This window comes from Rhinolophus sinicus, chromosome 2 (assembly GCF_057876585.1).
Source record: "Rhinolophus sinicus isolate RSI-liver-muscle chromosome 2, RSI-T2T, whole genome shotgun sequence".
Classification (NCBI taxonomy): domain Eukaryota; kingdom Metazoa; phylum Chordata; class Mammalia; order Chiroptera; family Rhinolophidae; genus Rhinolophus; species Rhinolophus sinicus.
In genome coordinates this window covers 128300205-128321234 of record NC_142502.1, presented here as the reverse complement: position 1 = coordinate 128321234, position 21030 = coordinate 128300205, and the positions used below count along the sequence as shown (strand labels likewise).

The window sequence follows — 21030 nt, the reverse complement described above, 5'->3', positions numbered from 1 at the left end:
AGGAAGGCTCAGCGGTGGCACTCCGGGAGGACGAAAGGCCGTACAGACACGCTCCTGAAGGGAGAGGCCCAGGGGGCTCCAGCGGGCTACAGGGTTCGGGGCTCCTAGATAGGCGGCGGGGCGGGGCGGGGCGGGGTGGGACCGAGGGTGGGGGCGTCGGGCCTGGCGTGGCGCCCGGAACACCCGGTGCCGGAAGCGCCATGTGACCATGACTCCGCAGAAACAAAGACGGCTCTGGGGCCGCCCAGCGTTCGGGCTGGCACCGAAGACCCACACTCCCTACACCCGCCGACCCCCGTCCCTACCTCCCGAAGGATCCTGGGCTCTGACCCGGCAGGAGGATCCAGATTCCACCGAGGCCCGAGGCCCGGAGCGCGGGAGGCGGGACAGACGGGGAGACTGGGAGGGGACAGCTGAGGACACTATGGAATGCAAGCGGGAGGCTGGGGGTAGGGGGTGATCTTGGGTCCAGGCTGGGCCAGAGGGCATTGAAAGTTCCAATCATCGCTGCTGCTCTGGCAAATTACCCTCTCTGAGCCTTGATTTCTGTTACAGAGGTGAAGATAATCGTCCCTACGCAATTATCCCAGGGTTACAGGCTTAAGTGAGGCTTTCCATGTAAAGGGCCTGATGGGCAATACTCGAGCTCCTCTCTTCCAAATAAGTATGTGAATTCGGGTCAATGAACTGCCTCTTTCAAGTCACTGCAGGGGTGTAGTTTCCTGCCAGGACACCAGGAAGAGGAGCAGGATGGGGCAGCTGGCACAGGGCAGGGTGAGGGTGGGCCCTGCTGTATGTGTATGTGAGGAGGGGATTAACAGCTGGGAGCTGTAGCAGAAGCAGGGGACAGGAGACCCCAGGACAGCCTCCCTGTGAATCAGCTCTGTTAGCCAGCTCTGGCTCCCTCTAGGCCCTGGCTGCGGGTGGCCTCTCTCCTCTACACTTCCCCAGCCTCACTTGGTGACTCAAGGGTGGTGACTCAGGGGCGCAGTGGCCCTCACAAGGATTGTTGGCTTGGTCCAAGCTGGGGGGGGTGTCTAACTTTAAGGCACTAGCCTCCATTCTTTCCCTCCTTGGGAAAAAAAGGGGGAAGGAGTAGTCCAGGCAGTGGGGACAGTCTGCAACAAGGGACCCTGAATGCCAAGAAGAGCAGCCTCCTCGGCCTGCAGTTCTACACTTAGATGTCCCCTTTTCCAAGAAAGCTTCATGGTTCCCCCAGCCTGGGCTCAGGCACTTAGGACACCCCCTAGCAATGGCCTTTTCACTCCCAGGAAAGGACCAACTCTACCTACTGGCCACCATTGTGTATCCAGGGCCTGGAATATAGTAGATGCCAAATATTTGTTGAGTCACCGAATAGATCAAGTCTACCCTGGATTCCTCTAAAGCTCATAACATTCTTCTATCAGGGCTTCCATTGTTAAGAGAAAAGTCTAAGCCAGTGCTGTCCAAATAGAAGTTTCTGTGATGACGGAACATTCTATATACACATTGTCCAGTACAGTAGCCAAGTATAAGAGGTTATCAAGCACTTGAAATATTACTAATATGACTGAGGGGCAGTGGTGAGAAAGAAAGTTGGTCTGGAGGAGCCGGGAGGCCACCATAGTGAGTGGGCAAAGGCAAGCCACTGAAGCGCTGAGCAGGGGTGGGTGCAGGAGGAATGCTATTTCAGGAGGATTGTTGTAGCTGTGAGGTGCTGAATGGGTAGAAGGCAGCATAGAGGCAGGGAGAACAGTTAGGGGCTGCAGTTATTTCAGTGATTCAGGTGAGAGATGACACCCCTTGGTTTTTTACCATGCCCATGTCCCTCCAAACATCCCATCCCCATTTTCTCTCACCCAACAGGCCAGACTCCAGAAAATTCCAGGGAGAGTCACCAACTAGGGGATCAAGTCTTGGGGTAATGCTATTTGGTGAAGAAGCCCATATATTACTGAGAGTGATTGCCTGTCTCCATTGGCCAGGAAGGGCCTGTAGGACTGGGGAGCCGAGGAAGTGTGTAGTGGAAAGGGCTTGAAAGCCGTGGTTACGTACTCTGGCAAAAGACCACACCTGCTGGGGTCAGAGTGTGCTCAATGCAACCATCTAAAGAGTCAGACTGACCTTGGGAAAAATCTGCGTTCTGGAGTCCAAAGGACCCAAGTTTGAATTTGGCTTGGTTATTCATTGCCTTCATGGCCTTAACCTCTCGTCACTTTTAAAACAGGTCTAATAATACCGACTTCTTAGGGTTGCTGTGAGAGTGAGAAATGATGTATAATGAGAAATGAGATAAACAGTCTAACAGAGCCTGACACATAGTGGAGCCAAATAACTCACCTAATAATAATCCCAACTGAATAGGCCCAACCTGGTTCTGGTCCCACCTGCGTGCTCCATGTTCAGAGGCTCCTGGTGACTTGGGCTTCCCCAAAACACACACATACACATGTGACCTTTAGGTATTATACGTATTGTGATTGTCGTTTTGTTTGCCCATCTGGCTTTCCCATCCCCCTTCTCCTGGTAATACTACCCAGTTCCCCCACCATAGGACCAGGCATGTGATCTAGGTCTAGCTAGGACCGAAGCAGGACTAGTCAAAACTTCTCTGAGATGCACATATTAATGTTGAGAGAGAGAAGCCCCCCTTCCAAACCTGAGTTTGGGCTGCAAATGGCCACCTTCCCTGCCACATGGACAGAGCCTGTCTACAGAAGTCAGGAAAAGACAAGGAGGAAAATAGTCTTGGAGGTGTTGGGTCCTGCGCCAAGGTCCTGGCCTTTGCTGTAGTGCCCCTCCTGGCTGTGTGAGCTAGAAATTTCTTTTTTGGTTTACATTAGTGAGAGTATGGCTTCTGATATTTGTAAAGAAAACGCCTGCTTGGTACAGGCACTTAAAGTTTCCGTCAACAAAGAAGTTGCCTAAAGCACAGAGTTAGTGGTAGAACCAGAAGTCAGACTTGTCTGGCTGGCTCTAGGGCCACCATAAATTATACAAATCATCGTTCACAAGGATTTGTTGAGTGCACACTCTGTGCCACACACCAACTAGCATCTCGTTCCTCCTCCACACCTACTAAAGGGCTTCCCCTCCCCACCTTCACTCCCACTCTCTAGGGACCCTTGAGTCAGGGGATGTAAAAAACAGCCCTTCTCCACCAGGATACTCATTGTCTTTCCAGAACCAATACTCCCAGAATCCTCCTCATGTGCCAAGTATATGAGAGGAGTCAGCCACCTGCCAGCCTACCTACCTATCTACCCTACCTGCCTGCCTGCCTGCCTGCCAGCCTACCTACCTACCTACCCTACCTGCCTGCCTGCCTGCCTGCCAGCCTACCTACCTACCTACCTACCTACCTACCTACCTACCTACCTACCTATCTACCTACCCTACCTGCCTGCCTGCCAGCCTACCTACCTACCTACCCACCTACTGACCTGCCTACCTACCTACCTACCTGCCTACCTACCTACCTACCTACCTACCTACCTACCGACCTACCTACCTACCTACCTACCCTACCAACCTGCCTGCCTGCCTACCTACCTACCTACCCTACCTGCCTGCCTGCCTGCCTGCCTGCCTACCTACCTACCTACCTACCCACCTACCGACCTGCCTACCTACCTACCTACCTGCCTACCTACCTACCTACCTACCTACCCACCTACCGACCTGCCTACCTACCTACCTACCTACCTACCTACCTACCCACCTACCGACCTGCCTACCTACCTACCTACCTACCCACCTACCGACCTGCCTACCTACCTACCTACCTACCTACCTACCTACCTACCTACCTTGGTCTGCTCAGCAGAGACTAAGTCCTAGCTCTGGCCCAGGCCCCCTGGCAGAGATCATGCCTGCACCCCACTGTGAGCAGCTGTGATCCTGCTGCCCTGATGGCCACAGTGACTATTTATGGGGATACTGGGGTCATTTAAAAATTACTTTTGATCTCAATTTTCCTAGATGTTCTCTTTGTCTGCTTTGCCAATATGGTTGTGTAGAGAAAGGGGTGTTGGGAGCAGGACTTCAGAATCGTGGTTTCCAAATCTGGTCCTCAGAACAACCGTGGACCATGATGATGATGTCACCAGTCAGTGACAAAAAGAGAAAAATACAACCGTGGAAAGAGCTTTTTTTCTGGAGCAAAGGCTGATCCTTTAAAGGGAAATAGAATTCTAACTTTTTGGTATTAAATTACACTCTCTTTCAGGTCACTTGATTTGGCGGGGCCTCATCTTTAAAATGGGGTGGGAAAGGCAGATAACCTTGGAAGGCCTTTCCAGCTCCAATATCCCAAGATGGTCGGGGCCCTGGGCCAAGTACACTGCTGCCTGAGTTTCTGTCTCTCTCACAGTCTGGCCTGCCACCCCACACTCTCTGTCCCCACCCCCCAGACACCCCCTGCTCAGCCACCAGGTTGGCCCTCTCAGTTGAGCTCTCCCTTGTGCTCCTTGGAGAAGCAGACCCTCCGCAGTGCGCTCTGGATTAAATGATAACCCAGGAGAGAGAGTTTATAAAAGGCAAAGGGGTTTTGAATAGCCTAATGTTTGTGGCGAGAAAATGAGTGGCCCAAGCACAGCCTCCATGTAGGCCTGGAAGTTAGAAGGCCAGAGGTCAGAGAGTAGGGGCAAAACCCAAGAACAAACACCAAGGGGGCTGGGGAGGGGGAAGCATCGAAAGAGATTCAAGTTCTGGCCGAAGGATGGCATCGCAGACTCCAACATGTGAGCTGGGAGCCATAGGCCCATTTTGTCCTGTCCCCTCATGTTACAGATAAGGAAGTTAAGGCTCAGGGAGGGGAGGGGAGTCTGTGATGGGGTCGGGGGGATGTACATTTTTTTCTCTCACCACCCGAGCTGGGAGTAAGGACTGGAGATGGAAAGCAATTGAGGGAGATTTGGAAACTGAGTCCAGGAGAGGCCAGAAGCACTAAGTTGGGGTGACTCAGGCCCCAGACTCTCCAAGAGCCCCATGTCCCTGCTCCCCAGCCTGCTCGCTCTGCTCCTTCTCAGTTCTCCTTTCCGTTGCCCACAGCCCTCAGCTCAGCTCTCAGGATATCACAGACAGTGGCCCCAGTGGGCTTGGAGCAGGAAGCTTGCAGGAAAGCACTGCCCAAAGTGTGAGGGGGGCCAACGGGTGCCCTCCAGAATGCCCAGAAACCCCACGTGTCCTTGTGGCTCTGGGAAGAGGGGAGATGAAGGGGGACCGTCATTGCACTTACACAGAACAGACTCTTCTGCCAAACACACATACACTTTTGCACTCCAAGGGCACTCAGGGACAGAAGAGGTGTCAGGCAGCTCTCAGGGATTCTATAATCCCTAAACACAGGGGCTTGGCTCCAGGGAGAACAACGGAACTAGAAACCATGGTGAACCTCCTGTCACATTCAACCCTGCGATGAATCATGAATCAATCAAGCGTGAGATGAAAAGCCACACTGAAAGTCTCCCGGACACACTTCTGCACATGTCTATAGCACGTGCATCTATTGGTAGAGGGTGATTTTTCAGGCGGTGATGTCAGGAGCCAGAGAGGAACCAATGCCATAGTCCCCAAATCAATCTGGGAAATGCGATGCCATCAGCTTTAGGAAGGCTTCCAGCAAACAGACCTTGGGCAGGCTGGGCGATCTCCCAGGGCCCTCAGCTGTTGCCTGCCCTTGATAACACAGGCCATTTGCTGCCTGGGAAGCTGGAAGCTAGGGCAGCTGGGTGACCTGGAAATGGAGGGCCTAAGGAGCCCCAGGCTTGACAGCTTCGCCTTGCTACCCTCTCCCTGAGAGCAAGAGGCGAGGCCAAGAGGCTCCTGGGAGCCTCTGCTTAATTCCCAGGGTCTGGCAGTCAGTGCTGCAGCTGATGCAAGGCCAGGGGTGGGTGAAGTCAGCCTGTCTCCAGCACACAGCTTCTTGCACCCCACTGCATCACACTCCACTGCATCTTAGAAAACACACCTGTTCATTCTCCTCTGCCTTAGCCTTCCTATATTCCTTCTGGAAGCAGAGCAGGGTCACCCAAATTTCTGAGAGAAGATGCTGCTTGGGGCTGGGGTAGCGCTGAGCATTTCTCAGTCAACCCTGCTTCCCTATAACAGGCAGCCCGCAAGCAGTGTTGGGACTTGGAGCCCTGCTGTGGGAACAGAGTCCCAGAGAGCAGTTTCCAGGCTTTCAGCCTCACGTGGAAAGGTGCTGGCTCAGGTAGTAGATGGCCATCAGCTGTTACCGGTTAGCCATTAGCCACTAACATAATGGCCGTGGCTAAGCTAGCAAGCATGGATTGCGGATTGCAGAGAGGCGGATTGCAGCTAGCAAGTGAGGTTGGTTGACAGAGAAGCTGACGGCGGGTTGCGGATCGTGTGGCTCCTGCTTCCTGTATCTCCAACCCAGCCTCCAGTGAGACTATAGTGGTATGACTCCCCTATCTATGGCTCCGTGGGTGTTCCTTTTGGCCTCTCCATATCCTGCGTTCTTATGTAGGAAGCAGGACCAAAGACCCCGCATGACACCTGCCTCCAGGGAACCTGTCCAGTGGAAATGGAGGGCCTGGGAACCCCTTGGCCCTCAGGCTCTGCCCACACCAACCCACTGGGAAGAGGTAAGATGGCCCCAGGAAGTCTCTATCCCACTAGAAGGGTGGACCTTCTTCTGCCTACCCTCACCTCTCACTCTTGATGCCCAGGCCCAAGGTGGGAATGCCAGGGCCCTACCACCTTGTCGAGGACCCTCAAGGCATTATCAGCTCAGGCAGAGGATCCATTCAGCTTCTATTTAATAAAGCAGATAACCGTAACACAGGTAACATGTGTGTCTCCTTTTGCAAAGTGCTTTCATGATTAATTAGTGCTTCAAGTGACCCTAGTGACAGTGCTGTGATGTAGGGAGGCCCTATGTGAAGAAGCTGAGGCCCAGAGAGTTCAAGCGGTAGAACCAGGAGTTACGCCGGCAGAGTCTTCCCACATCCTCTGCTGCCTTAGTCGTGTCCCACAGGCATGCATCTGAGCAGGAAGCAGGCTCCCATGGACAGGCTTGCTTGTCATTGGAGACCCAGTTTAGATAGGAACTTTTCTCAGGGGAAGGGGGAGAAGGTGGGAGAGCCTAGGAGAATAGGGCTTGTGGATTTGGGGTAGAGGCTTGGGGGCCAAGTCTGCCTGGGAAGGCCTGAAGACGTTCTGGGGAGCATTGAGTTCTGGGGAACATACTTGGACCACTGAAGTTGCAGCCCCTGCTGCTCACTCAGACAAAGTCTCCTTGGTCACACTGACCTTGGGCGGGCACCAGCTGGGTTTGGGCTGCTGCCTGGAGCGGAGGTCAGCTTCAGGACTGGGCCCTCCGGTTCTGGCCCAGGACCAGTGGCAATGGCCGTCGCTGGCCTCCCCGTTGATACCAGGGTCGAATGAGGCCTTCCTTGTTGTCTGCCCCCCCTACCTTGGACCTGCCCTTTCCCCTCGGCCATGCCGGACCCTCTCTAGGTGGCCATCTACACATCTTCATGACCCTTGCCCACACTCCCAGCACTTCCTGTTGCTGACACAACTTCTGAGGCAGGTGAGCATACAGTGCCCTGTGCTGGAAGGTACAGCCTGTACCAACTGCATCTGCCCCTCCCCGGCTCGGGCTCTCAGGCAGGAAAGCCTATGACGGAGCTGGAGGCAAGGAGGGAGGCAGGTGTGCACTTCTCATTGGAAGGACTCAGATGAGACACTTAGCGCCAGGAGCCTCGCAAGGCCTGGCCTGCAGGGCGCTCCACGCCTCTTCGTCAACTCTCCTATCCTTTCACTGACCCCTCATGGTCGGAGAAGGGGGATCTAAAGGAGAAAACGCAATGGAAAACCAACTTCTGGCTCTGCCCCAACCTTGAACCAATCCGGAGAACCACTAGAATCATTTCTAAGTTTGATGTATATTTTTTATTAGATATTACAATCACATGGTATTAAATTAAAAATGTATAAAAGAGTGTAAGACAGAGAAAAACAAGTGTCCCTCCCATACCTTTTGCTCAGCTGCTCTGTTCTCGTCCCCAGAGAAAAGCAGCGTTACCAGTTTCTTGTGTATTTTTCCAGAGATAGGCTAGATTAACCATTGGATTTTTGATTATCAGAATGTATATAGCAAGGTCACATCTTGCTTAACTTTTCTGCTTGGGGTGAGGAAGGAGAAAGCCACCTGCTTTGAGCATTCCTTGAGAATGGACAGGAAGTGACCAGAGATAAAACTTCCCACGGCAAGCCCACGGTCCAGGTTCTCTCTCCTTCACTAGCCCTCCACCTGTTACTTCACTGGATGCCCGAGGCAGAGGTGACGAGGACAGATGACACTGGCTTCTTTTCTTAGACAGGGAAGCTGAGGAGCCAAGATGTTAAGGAGACTCAAGGACACACAGCTAGCTGGGCACCCCGGTTTTCCCACACCATCACCCCACCTCCCTAATATCTCCCCTTTGCCTTGAGTTCTTAAATGTCCCTTTGCCAAAACTGGATTATGACTCTCAAGGGCAGGGTCAAGGATACTTCTCCTGTCACCCACCCTGAGCTGGACTCCGAGCTAGACCCTGTGCAGTCCCTCAGCAGTGGTCAGCAGAGTGGCCTGAATCAAGAAAGAGAAGCAGAGGGTGTGCTGTTCTCCCAGGGGCACCCCAACGTCCTGAAATGTACTGCCTGGACTCACACACATGCCTGAGCACCAAACTCACTTACCCGTAGGTCTGTGCCTCATTACTGCTTTTGCTAATGCCTCTGTTCAGAAGGGTAAGGTTGTAGGCTGACTCCCCAGGCGCAGAATTATCCTGAGGTGGAACATTCTGTACTTGCCCATGAACGGTACAGAGTGTTGGAAATTATAACTGGATGACAAAAAGAGATTGTCCCTCTATGAAATGCAAACTGCGCAGTTCTCTAGCTCAAGGGGCTGACTTCCTCTGTGATCCTCTCCCCCTCCCATTTCCTTTCCATGCCCACCTCTAGATCCTTCGGGTTTCTCTGGGCTGAGCCGTGGTCCATCTTCCCATTCTGTCTTTTATGTATAGGCTCCCTGCAGCAAAGCAGGCCTCTCTCTGAAGATCACAGAGTGCCCAGATGTGAGGTTCTCAGAAACAGGGTAATAAGAAGGCACAGTGGCTTCAGAAGGTATGAGCTGTGCTTGTTGAGTGAGGCAACAGAAACACGGGGAGATGATTTATTTCAGAGAACAGGAAGTATCTGCCATGGCTGGTTTGTGAATTCAGGCTCAGTTCTAGGGTGATTGTCAGGGTGTCAGTGCAGTGAGGGACCCTGGGAGGGAGGGGCTGGCAGGGAGGCCTGTGGACCAAAGGGGCTGCAACCTTGAGAGGCTCAGAAGGCCAGGCTGCTGGATGGAGAACAGGTAGAAGTAGGGGAGCTGGAATCAAAGACACATCCAAGGTCACAGAGTGAGGGGCAAAACCGGGATTCAAGCCCAGGTCTGAATTAACCACGACCTGTAACCACTGTGTTTTCTACCCCTTGATCCTCCCGCGACCAAACACCTGGATAGGCCCAACTGCGGCCTTCCTGATCAGCATCCTGCCCTTTAGCCTCTCCCTAGCTTCAGTCCGTTCTTTAGAAAACATAATAAGATTTATGTTCTTTGTAGAATTATAGCATAACATACCACACGCTTAGCCTAGAAAATATTTTTAAATAGTAGAAAAATAATTACAAATTGCCCAGAATCCAGAGACCACTGTGGCTACTATGTCATTTTATTCCAGACTTTTCTATGACATCTGTGCATAATTGAATCATTATAATCCAGGCCACTAGTCACAAATCCTTGGTTCTAATCCCAACATAAGAAGCAAACACATATAAATGGGCATAGAAAGATAACCAGGCTTTGCAGAGAAGACATGTAGAAAGCGGTCTCCCCAGGCAGGGGCAGACAAGCAGGAATGGACCAGAGGATCTGAGGGAGTGGAGGTGGCTGTCTCGGCAGGAACACGGGGGGAAAGTGAGAGGTATAGTCAGGTGGGAGGAAGGTATGGAGAGCTATGAACAATAACTGAGGCTGTGGAATTTGAAGTCAACAAAGGAAACTTCCAAAGATACCTGAAGGGGGGTGGAGGTACTCGATGTAAAGAGACCATTTAGGGATAAAGGGTTCTTATCAGAGATAATTCAGAGGCAGAGGCAACTGACCTGAATGTGGAGGCTCTAAGAAAGGGAAGAGCCAGAGATCACTGCCAAGGTGACTAGCTGAGTGACTGGATGAAAAGTGGTGGATTTTATCAAGAAGGACTCAATTCTGGATGTTGAGAGTTGGCAGGGAGCAGTTGTGCAAACTATAGTGTCCTAAGGGAGATTGTAAATGCAGACGTTTCCCCGAGAAGGAGAGACTGCTGAGGGGAAGAGAGGGGAAAGTGAGCATAGGACATTTTCTAGACAAGACCCTCTGCAGACCCTTCACTGCAGTCACCTGCCTGGTCTGTAGGACCCACCACACCCCAGGCCTTCCTGCCTCCTCCTTCAGAAAGGCCTTCCACTTGCTATGGAGCTGTGCCTTCTCCAGGAGTAACTGTCCACCACACCACATAGCTTGCCCCCATAACCTGGACTGCAGTCTTCCCTGATGGGTTCCTATGTCTTGTTCCCTGGTGGGCACACAGCAGGAACTCCACAAATGCTCCATTATCTTCACTTCCCTTTTCCCGTTCTTTTCTCGCCATTCAATTCCTGACTCTGTCAGCTTCACCCCCTGCTGATGGGCAAGCTTGACTGAGAGTTGTAGGTAACCTTGGGGTATTCATGTCAAATATTGCTGATTGGGGCCCGGCCAAGCTGTGGAGGACTGTTTTCTAGTACAGGTTCATCTAACAACTACCCAGATCAGCTTTAACGTGCCCACGCATCACCTGGGGTTCTTGTTAAAACACAGGTTCTAATTCTGGTGGCCAGAGAGCCTGTTTCTGACAAGCTCCCATGTGGTACTGATGGATGGCACTTGGAGAAATAAGGACCTGGGTGCCCTTGGGTAGTCAGTTTAATCCCTCTTGGCCCCAGTTTTCTCATTTGCCAAATAGGACTCTGACCACTGAGTTAGTTTTCATGAAAGTAAAACAAAAGCCAAAGGCACTGAACAAATGTCAGATGTCACCATCTATCTCCTGTAGTGCTGCCAGGATGAATGTGATAAAATACTCCACAGGCCATAGCAGATGTGTTAGCTGCTTCGCCTCCAGAAGTTTCAATGTCATATACATAATGATTTAACGCCAAGTGAAGATACGCTAAGAGAGACCATTCCCAAATTTCAGGCAAGGGATCACTCTGAGCTGGGGTGGAAGCAGGAGAATAGAAAGGAGGGAATGAGTTAGGGGCACAGGCCTGGGCCTTTCCAAGGGGAACCAGCCCCCACCCCCATCAAGCAAAACTGTCCCTAGAAGCCAGTCAGATTTCCCATGCTCTACCCGAAGCCCATCAGCTCAGCTCCTGGGATTGCTCTTGGCTCATGACTCTAACTCTTACGCTTGCTCCCCTCTTACTCTGGGAATCTGGCGTTGACTTTAACAATATCTCCTCATCTCCTCCCATTGCCCCGATCTTGTCCCATCATCTTGTCACCGCTGTTATGCAGCACTTTTGATGCTCGTGACAGACTTCCATGCTGACACCAGCCTGTTCCAGCTGGGGTTCCATTCTGCCTGACCTATGTGACAGGTTGTACACCCACTGTCATCTCACAGCCAGTTACAATGGATGAGTATGAAAGCTATTACCAGCAGTGGTGACTATGCCATGGTGACTAACTTGTACCTGTGCCAAGGGACAGGTAGGAGTTGAAAATCACTCCTAGGTTTCAAGCCTGGAGGTGGAGGAATAATGAGATCAATTTGGAACAGTGAGCTTTAGGGCCAGCATTGCTCAGAAAGCAGAGTGTAACTTTCTCTCAGGGAGGTGGACGTGTGGGACTGGAGTTACCAGAGAGGTCAGGTGACAGTGAGGGGTTAGAGACCCCCATATAGATGTAATTGCTGAATCTGTATGGAGAGCAAAGAACAGACCACTGAAGATGAGACATTTGGGAACATCTCTGTCATCCTAGGAAGCCAAAATAAATTCTCAGGAGAGGGTCATTCTGACCAGATTCTCAAACAGACGGTGTTCACCTCCAGGTCCTAAATGGCTTCCACCCGGGACCTATTGTGCAGGGGGCTATAGGAAAGCAGGCAGGGGGACAACTGAACCTGGGCCTCTTTACAACATGTACTCACATCAGAGTTTCTCCCTAGGCTTTCCCTTTTCGGCGCCCTCTTGGAGACCTCCCCAGTGTCCCTCTGCCTGCTCCAGCTTGTGTGTGCAGACCCTTTTCTCCCTCATCTGATCCAGTAGCAGCAGAGACTCAGCGATACTTAGCGCCTACTCCAAGAGCTCCGTGAGGGGGCCCTCTCTCCTCCTTCCCCTCCCTCTCATTTCTGCCTTCATTATGACTGACCAAAAAGATGAGCAAAACAAAAAGAGCCCCAGATTTCAATCTTCTGTTTTCTAGCTGTAGTCGATCCTATGGGGTCATCCATCTAGAGCCCTTTCCTAAAGACTTCCCTTCCCCTTCTCATGACATGTGAGAGCTGCCATGTTAGTAGAATATGACTCCAACCCCCCCCGCCACACACACACACACACACACACACACATTATTGGGCATGTTGGGACAGAGATCTACTTACTCACAGGCCAATCATGGCATTCTAGCCTCTTTGCCAAAATTAATTGGTCTAGGGGGGACTCACAGACCAAAGCTCACTTTCCCAGGGTTTTTGGACTAAGGTTTGAGAGAGACAAATGTATTTCTCTCCATAAAATTTAAAAAAACAAAAAATGGGCAGAAATCAATTAATATTTTCTTTCTGAAATCCACTGAAATGACAGTGGAGGAATTAGTGAAAAGGTGTAAGTTAGCAAGAATACAGGGAACCTGGGAGGAGATATAGCAACAAAATTTTGGGAGTTAGAAAGCAGATGGTTAAGTGACAACTCAGTTAGATGACCTGAGACAACTGAATCCTAAACTGGCTATGTGAAAAGCCAAGAAACAACCCATTTATATCAAAAGGCTTGATATTGGAGGCATCAGGTACCACTTACTCAAAATAAGGTTAAAAGTGGGCTTAAAAACAGGAGGACTGAATAAATGTCTATTTAAAAGCAATTAGACCCCCCAATCCCTCCTCCACTGTCCTTAGTGAGTGACTATCCCTCCTCCACCCCAGCAGAGGACACTAGAAACTTCCACTAAGAAAGGATGAAACAGGGTCGGCCTGGTGGCTCAGGTGGTTGGAGTGTGTCCTCTCAACCACAAGGTTGCCGGTTCGACTCCTGCAAGGGATGGTGGGCTGCGCCCCCTGCAACTAGCAACAGCAACTGGACCTGGAGCTGAGCTGTGCCCTCCACAAAAGGATGAAACAGATTTTTCCAGATTGGGAGACATCCGCCACAGTGGAAGGCATAGGTTGCCCATTGGAAACAGAGTGTTTAAGTGTTTAAGTAGGGATACGCTACATACTAAATGAGGAGGCCACCATCTCTTTTTTTCCCATCCTGCAACCAGACTACTGGCTGGCAGGCTTATTCCCTCTATGCAGAAGACTGGAAGAAACTTTTTTGGAAAATCTGACCAAGCCAAGAAAAATTTCTATAGTGATATCAGAGGTTTCCCAATGAATTGGCTCAGCCAGATCACTCTGCAGCAAAGTCCCCAGTTGACCTGCCCCACATATGCACATAGGGCATCCAGTTAGCTTTTCCATAAACCACCCTTAGGTAGGCATGTAGACAAGAGTCCCCAAGATGAAGGTCAAGTGATTTCCCATGACCACCCTATATAGCAGGCCTAAAGAGCAGCCGTACAGACTGGATCAGGTCAGAGGCACTGGGAGAGATTTCTTCAAGATGATGAAACTGGTGGAATATTCATTGCATTTGAACACATTGAGAGATTTATACCACTTTGGGGGGAGGGGAGAGTTTTAGGGGACTCAGTTAGCAGTAAGTATTTAGAAAGCCAGGGAATTGCCAAACAAGACATTTAGTAACTCTGGGGATAATAGAATTGTGCAGGAAAGGGAACAAAATCCATTTGGATAATTGGTTTAGTGGGTGCGGTGACAGGGTGTGGTCTGTGAAAAGTCAATGCTCATCTTCCATAATAAGAAGTCAATATGTAGCAGCTGAAACTCTTCCATGGGTGCCAAGGGCAACACCACTAGCTTTCTAATAAATTCTCCCTTTTTTACTTAAACTCATTACAATTATCTTCTATTGCTTGAAACTGACAAAATCATAGCTAAAACATTAGCCATGTGACCTTTCGATACTCCCTACCCTCGGTCTGGTGCTCCCCACCCATATAACAAGCCCTTATTCTTTGATTTTGTACATGTTTTAACAGTCAACCTTCTTCACCTCCTCTCTCCTCTGCTCAAACTTCCTACCAGTATCTGCCATACCATTTACCAAAACTCAACTTCCTTTGGGGGTGTACGCCCTGGCCTGTATTGAGTCACAGTGAAAGATGTTGAGAAACCCTGAATGGGGGAAGCCTGCTTAGACAACCCCTGGGGGGAAGGCTGGGGAGAAAACAGAGCTGAGTTTCCAGTATTTCGGTGTGATTCTACTGCTCCCCAATCTTGGAATTTCAGCTTTGACTGTCTACATTTCAAAGTTGATTTATTTAAGGGTTTTCTCTCACTTACATCTTGACAAATTTGAACCAACTTTATAAAATTAATAAAATACATGCAAAGACAATTAAAAAATAAAGACAGACCAAAACTCAAGTAAAAAGGTCAGAGAAATGAAAGTTTCAAGGAAACTGTGATGATAAATTGATACAATAAAGTGGTAAATCTTGTTCCAAATTTGTTGGTAGGTAAGACAAAATAGAAATTACATAATTTTGGAGTTACTCCACAGTCAAAAAACATTTATTGACTACTGAATCATTCTGGACTATATTTGGCTGTAAATAACAGGAAAAAGCTAATTACAGTATGTTTCTTTTGAGGGTAAAAGCAGCCTGGAAGTAGAGAAACCAGGGTTAGTGTGGTGCCTTTCTGGTCATCAGGGACCCAAGATCCCTTATGGTTCAATATGCCTTTTCAAGCTACAGCTATCACATTTGCATTCTAGGTAGAAGTAGAGAATGAAGAGTGTGAAAGGTATTTCCCTTCTATTTTAAGGAGACTTCCACATAATACTCCCATGTACATTTCAATATCCTGAACTTAATCACATGAACATACCCAGCTACAAAGGACTCTGGGAAATGTCTCTTTTAGCTGGGTGCACTGCTACCCCAAACGAGATCATGAATGAATGCTGAGGTAAGCAACTAGCAGTTTCTGCTACACTCATTACGTGGCGGGTGCTTCTGGGCCCAAGAAATACAAAGATGAAGACAACATAGTCCTTGCCCTTTAGGAATTCACAAATGTTCAGAAGGCAGTAACAATCAACTGAATATAATATCATTAGAAAAAAAAAATCTGTAATGATGTGAACAAGGAATTGTGGGAGGAGAAATGAGGTAGCAATGAGTTTTGTCTAGAGGGATAGAGAAAGATTACTAGAGCAGGTGACCACTGAGTTGGGTTTTAAACAGAACAGAAATTCAGAGCTGAGGTGAAAGCATCCCAGGTGCAGGAAAGGGCGTGCACAAAGAGAAGCATTGAAACAGGTGAATTCTTTGAGGGTAATTCTCATGACCTTTATATGGCTTTAAGTTAGGGTTGTCAGAGTGTTGGTAGAAGATAAGGCCAAAATAACATGGTGAAGGGCCCAAGGAACTCCACTGAGAGAAGCTGGTGGTTCTGGAGGGAATGGGAGGCCTTGAAGGCTTATAAACAGTGATCTCAGAGGATCAGATTCTTATGTTCAAAAAAGAACCGTGGAATGAGAGAAATAGAGAAATAATGCTGGGGAACTTGCGAAGCAAAGTAACCAGCTAAAGGGCAAGTGAATTCCATGTTTCCCCGAAAAAAAGATCTAGCCGGACCATCAGCTCTAATGCGTCTTTTGCAGCAAAAATTAACATAAGACCAGGTATTATATTATATTACATTATATTATATCTTACCCTGTCTTATATTATATTGTATAAGGCCCAGTCTTACATTATATTAAAATAAGACCGGGTCTTGTATTAATTTTTGCTCCAAAAGATGTATTAGAGCTGATGGTCTGGTTAGGTCTTATTTTCGGGGAAACACAGTTGTAAAAGTGGTATGTGTTAAGGACCTGAACTAGACAGGGGAGCACATGGGGATGGAGAGAGGGAATGATTTTAAGATTCAAAAGATGGCTGATCACAGGTTGGATGTGGAGAATGAGGAAAAGCGGAGACAACTAGAGGGCTCTGCTGTGTCTCCCCTTACTGGCTTCTGATTCTCAGACTCTTCTACATCTTCCTTAAACAAGGGGCTACCACATGCCTGGTACTGTTCTCGGCACTGGAAATTCAGTGGTGGACAAGACGAATGTACTTCCTGTCCTCATGGAACTCATGTCTGGGAGGGAGGAGTACAAATTACCTGAGCCATTTAAACGCAATGAAGGGTCAAGGACAGGCATGCTGTATGTGGAGGCAACTTCGAGTTGTAGTCTGGGAGAAATCGGAGATGAGTGGCAAAGCAAAGCATGGGAATCAGGGCTAGAGCCATCCATTTGAGTATAGTCACTTGGACTCTGGGTTGCACCAAAGCTTCTTTAGAAGGTCCAATGCCCTGTATGGGTATGCAATTATAATCGAAGTCTTTAGTTGGTGAGGACATTTCTTCAGGCACCTGAGAAGAACATTCTGAGTTCTCCTGGCCTAGAATAACACCCAGGGATAGTGAGGATATGGGGAGGCAACAAATTTTTTCCCTGAACTGTAGGTGGGAATGTGTAGCTGGCCGGACCTTTCTGGAAGGGAACCTGGCAATAAATGTAGAACACCTTGGGAATATACGTTCCCTTGACTCCATGATTCTTCTAGAAATCTATCTCAAAGAAATAACTAAGAATGTAAGCAAATTGTTTATATTAGCAAAAAATTAGAAATGACCTTATTGTTTAACAATTGAGAATTTGCCAAGTAAATTCATGTGATGGAATTCCATTCAGCCATTAGCATCTACCACAGTCTTTTAAAGATATATATATATATATATATATATATATATATATGCATATATATGTATATATGTGTGTGTGTGTGTATATATATATACATATATATATATATATATATATATATATATATATATATATATTTATTTATTTATTTATTATTATTTTTTTTTTTAAAAGAGGGCACAGCCTACAGTGGACCTTGTGGGGATGTAACCAGCAACTTTGGTGTTATTAGCACCACGCTCTAACCAACTGAGCTAACCGGCCACCCCTTAAGGTATATTTTGAATGGCTATGTGAATAACTGAGTTTTCTTTTTATTATGGAGTAAACTGTTTTGGTTAAGTTTTGGACAGTATAAAAATTTAAGTTAAATTATTAAGCATACTGTGAATACTCTTGATAATAAAAGGGAATTTCAGTTTAAGTTATAAATATAATAGTTTTTCTAATTTTTTGTATAAATATGCCTCTTCAAAGATAAAGGCTGTGCTGCATACACATCTCCTGCAAGGAATTATTTCTTGTTTCAAATCAACTCTGCCCACGTAGTACCTCTATTGTAATATACTGAATTATAATCTGTACTGTACATTCTATTTTCAAGTATTGAATTAGTGTGTTTTTACTAAAGCCAATTATATTTATAATATATTCAAACTAGAATATACTATTTTAATATCTAGATTACTTATATCACTATATTCTTAAGGCAAAGAACAAATTAATGAAGTACATTACAAATACATTTGTGAAAGTATGCCTTGGAATAGCAATAGACTAATACCCAGAAAGTTTAATAATACAGAACATCTAATAATCTTGCATGTTCGAGGTCTGATCTATGCTTAGTTACTGTATTATAAAACTTACAAGCATGCCAAAAACTGTCAAGGAGAAAAGTAAAAAACAAAAATAAATTTGATCCCAATTCCATCACTCAGAGACAATTAATTCACTGTTGACAATTTAGGGGCCGTCATTGTAGATGTTTCTATATGCAAATATACATATAATAATGCCAATGAAAGAAAGTGTGTGTTTGTATGTGTAGGTGGTGAGAAAGAAAAATCATTTCACAGAGAATGGAAATACCCACAAATAGCATTACAAAAAATGGGATCACATTTTTCTTTTAAACCCAAGCATGACATTTATCAGGAGGAAAAACTTGAAGAAATTCTTGAACTTCAGAAAATATCTCTTGACACCAAGAACTACAGCTTCATAAAAATAGGCCTTTAAATTAAGAAAAAGGATAACATTACATTTTTGAGTCTCTTTGGTCTCGGCCACAGAAGCGCTATGACGAAGGGAACGTCATCATGGGGAAAGCTTTGCAATAACACGCATACGTTATGCCACCGCTGTGCCTCTAAAGCCTATCATCTTTAGAAGTTCACCTGTGGCAAATGTGGCTACCTTGCCAAGCGGAAGAGAAAGGATAACTGGAGTGCTAAGACTAAAAGACGAAATACCACCTGGACTGGTGGAATGAGGCATCTAAAACTTGTATACCGCAGATTCAGGCATGGCTTCCGTGAAGGAACAACACAGAAACCCCAGAGGGCAGCTGTTGCAGCATCCAGTTCCTCTTAAGGATTTCAACAATTAGTTGCACAATAATTCTTTTGATTTTAAAATTAAAAAGAAAAGTTTTGAGTCGTTTTTAAAAACAACATGTTTCATATCTATACTTCCAGCCAATATCTAACTTCCAGCCAAAAAACATGAGGAAATGATACACTTACGCTTTCTCTAACTTCCTCTCCCCTTGCCTCTTCCTTCTAATTTTGTTGGTTGTATCATTTTCATATAAGAAAGGTTAATACAATTTACATTTTATTATTTTACCACAATTCCGACAGTTGTCTGGTTGGTTCTTTTTAAAAATGGATCTGGTGCTCATTATTGTTTTTATTTACTATGGCTTCGTTCCTATTTTTGGAGCCATTCCTTTATTGGTGGAATTTTGTTATCAAGTTGTCTTTCTTTTCCCCCCATATAGGTCTCATGGATTCTTACATGCTTCAAAGGGTCTGTGTCTTTATTCTTAAAGGGGAAATTGGGTAAAAATTCTTGGGTCATTGTTTCCCTCAGATCTTTCTAGACATTGCTCTTTCATCTTTTGCCATTGAGTGTTGCTTTGGGGGAAGCCTACGGCTAACTGACATTTATTCCTTGTATATGACTTGCTTCTTCTACTTGGACATACTTAAAATTCTTTCTTTATCTCTGAAATTCAGCAACTTTACCAATATCTACCTTAATGAGTGTATTATTTAAGATATAAAGTCAGACAGAAACTCCCCCCAAAAACAGTGACTTTAAAAGAGAGAAATGTGCTTGCTTCTCATTTAATGATATAAGCTGATAAATCAGCAATGCTCTAATGACATTGTGAGGGTTCAGGCTCTTTCTGTTTTGTTGCTCTCCCATCCCTAGCATATTGTCCTTTTGCACATAGACCAAGATGCATTTTCTAGCCAACAGGAAGGGGAAAAGAGAGAGGGAAGCACACATCTTTCCTTCCCTTTAAGAATATACCCAAAAGTTGCACGTACTAATTTTTGGGTCACATCCCATTGGACAGAACTTGGTCATATGACCCTACCTAACTGCAAAGAAAACTGGGAAATATAGTCTTCATTGTGGGTGACCACATATCCAGCTAAAACTATTCTACTATTATGGAAGAAGGGAGAATGAATATGAAGAAAAACTAGCAATCCCTGCTATGATCAATCTGTATTGGTTTTTTTCCTAGGATACAGTTTGTCCTTTCAATCTGTAGATTCAAGTATTTCTGGAAAGTTTTTTTTCTATAATACCTGTGAATATTTTTTCTGTTAAATTTATTGTGTATTCTACTTTAACAATGCCAAGTATACATAAATCTTTTGTACTTCTGTATGTCTTTTTTATTATAATCTTTGTATCTGTATTTGTGTCCTTTGTACATGTCTTCCATTAAATTGTCTTTCCTCTAAATATTTTTTACAATGCTTTTTTTTTAATTTATTGGGGTGACAATTGTTAGTAAAATTACATAGATTTCAGGTGTACAATTCTGTTACATCATCTATAAATCCTATTGTGTGTACAATGCTTTTTTTTTCTGTTTCATTTTGTTTTTGTGTTCTCAATTGCATTCATTTATAACACTTTTTCAGTTGTATTTATTCCAATTTTTATGGCTTCTAATTGGGTATTTATCTCTGTAATATTGCTATTTTTTTCTTCCTTTCTTTCTGAACTAGGTCAGCCTGCTTTGCATCACCTTCTGTGGCCTTAGAATCTCTTTTTTGCATTCTTGGATCTTTTCTTTGAGCTCTTTTGTTAGGGAGACTATTTCAGCTCTCATTCTTTGAGATCATGGAGAATTATTTGCTGGGCTCTCTGTCTCCTGAAGTAATCCTTCTTCTGATGTATGTTTTTCATCTGCTTTTTGCTTATGTGCCTCTGCTCTTTCAGGAGGTGAGAGTTACTTATGATCTAGGAGCAGAGTGAGAGAAGAGGGCTGGAGAGCCCACCATTCAGGAGACAGACTCACTCTTTTCTTCCTTTTTTTCTTGCCCCATGGTTAACATTTTGGTATTTATACTTCCAGACAGACACATACATAAATTTTCCTTACAAACTGAGATGACAATATATATATATTATTTTTTAATCTGTTTTCTTTATGTCATATCTCACAAAAATGTTTTTGTCATTAAATATATTTATCTCATATTATTTAAGTAGCTTCATTGCATTTCATCGGCATAATATATCATATTTTTAAACCCAATTTCTACTGGTGGACATTTCTATTGTTTTCAGTAATTTGCTATTGTAATCAAACTGATGCATAATTTAAAATCTCTCATTTTGACTCTGGACTTAAAGCTAAAGTTATAAGGGATC

At 46.2% G+C, this 21030-nt stretch overlaps 1 pseudogene; it reads left to right on the top strand.

The window, feature by feature from the left end:
- Positions 1 to 18156: 18156 nt before the first annotated feature.
- Positions 18157 to 20659, top strand: LOC148758912 (large ribosomal subunit protein eL37-like; annotated as a pseudogene).
- Positions 20660 to 21030: the final 371 nt, after the last annotated feature.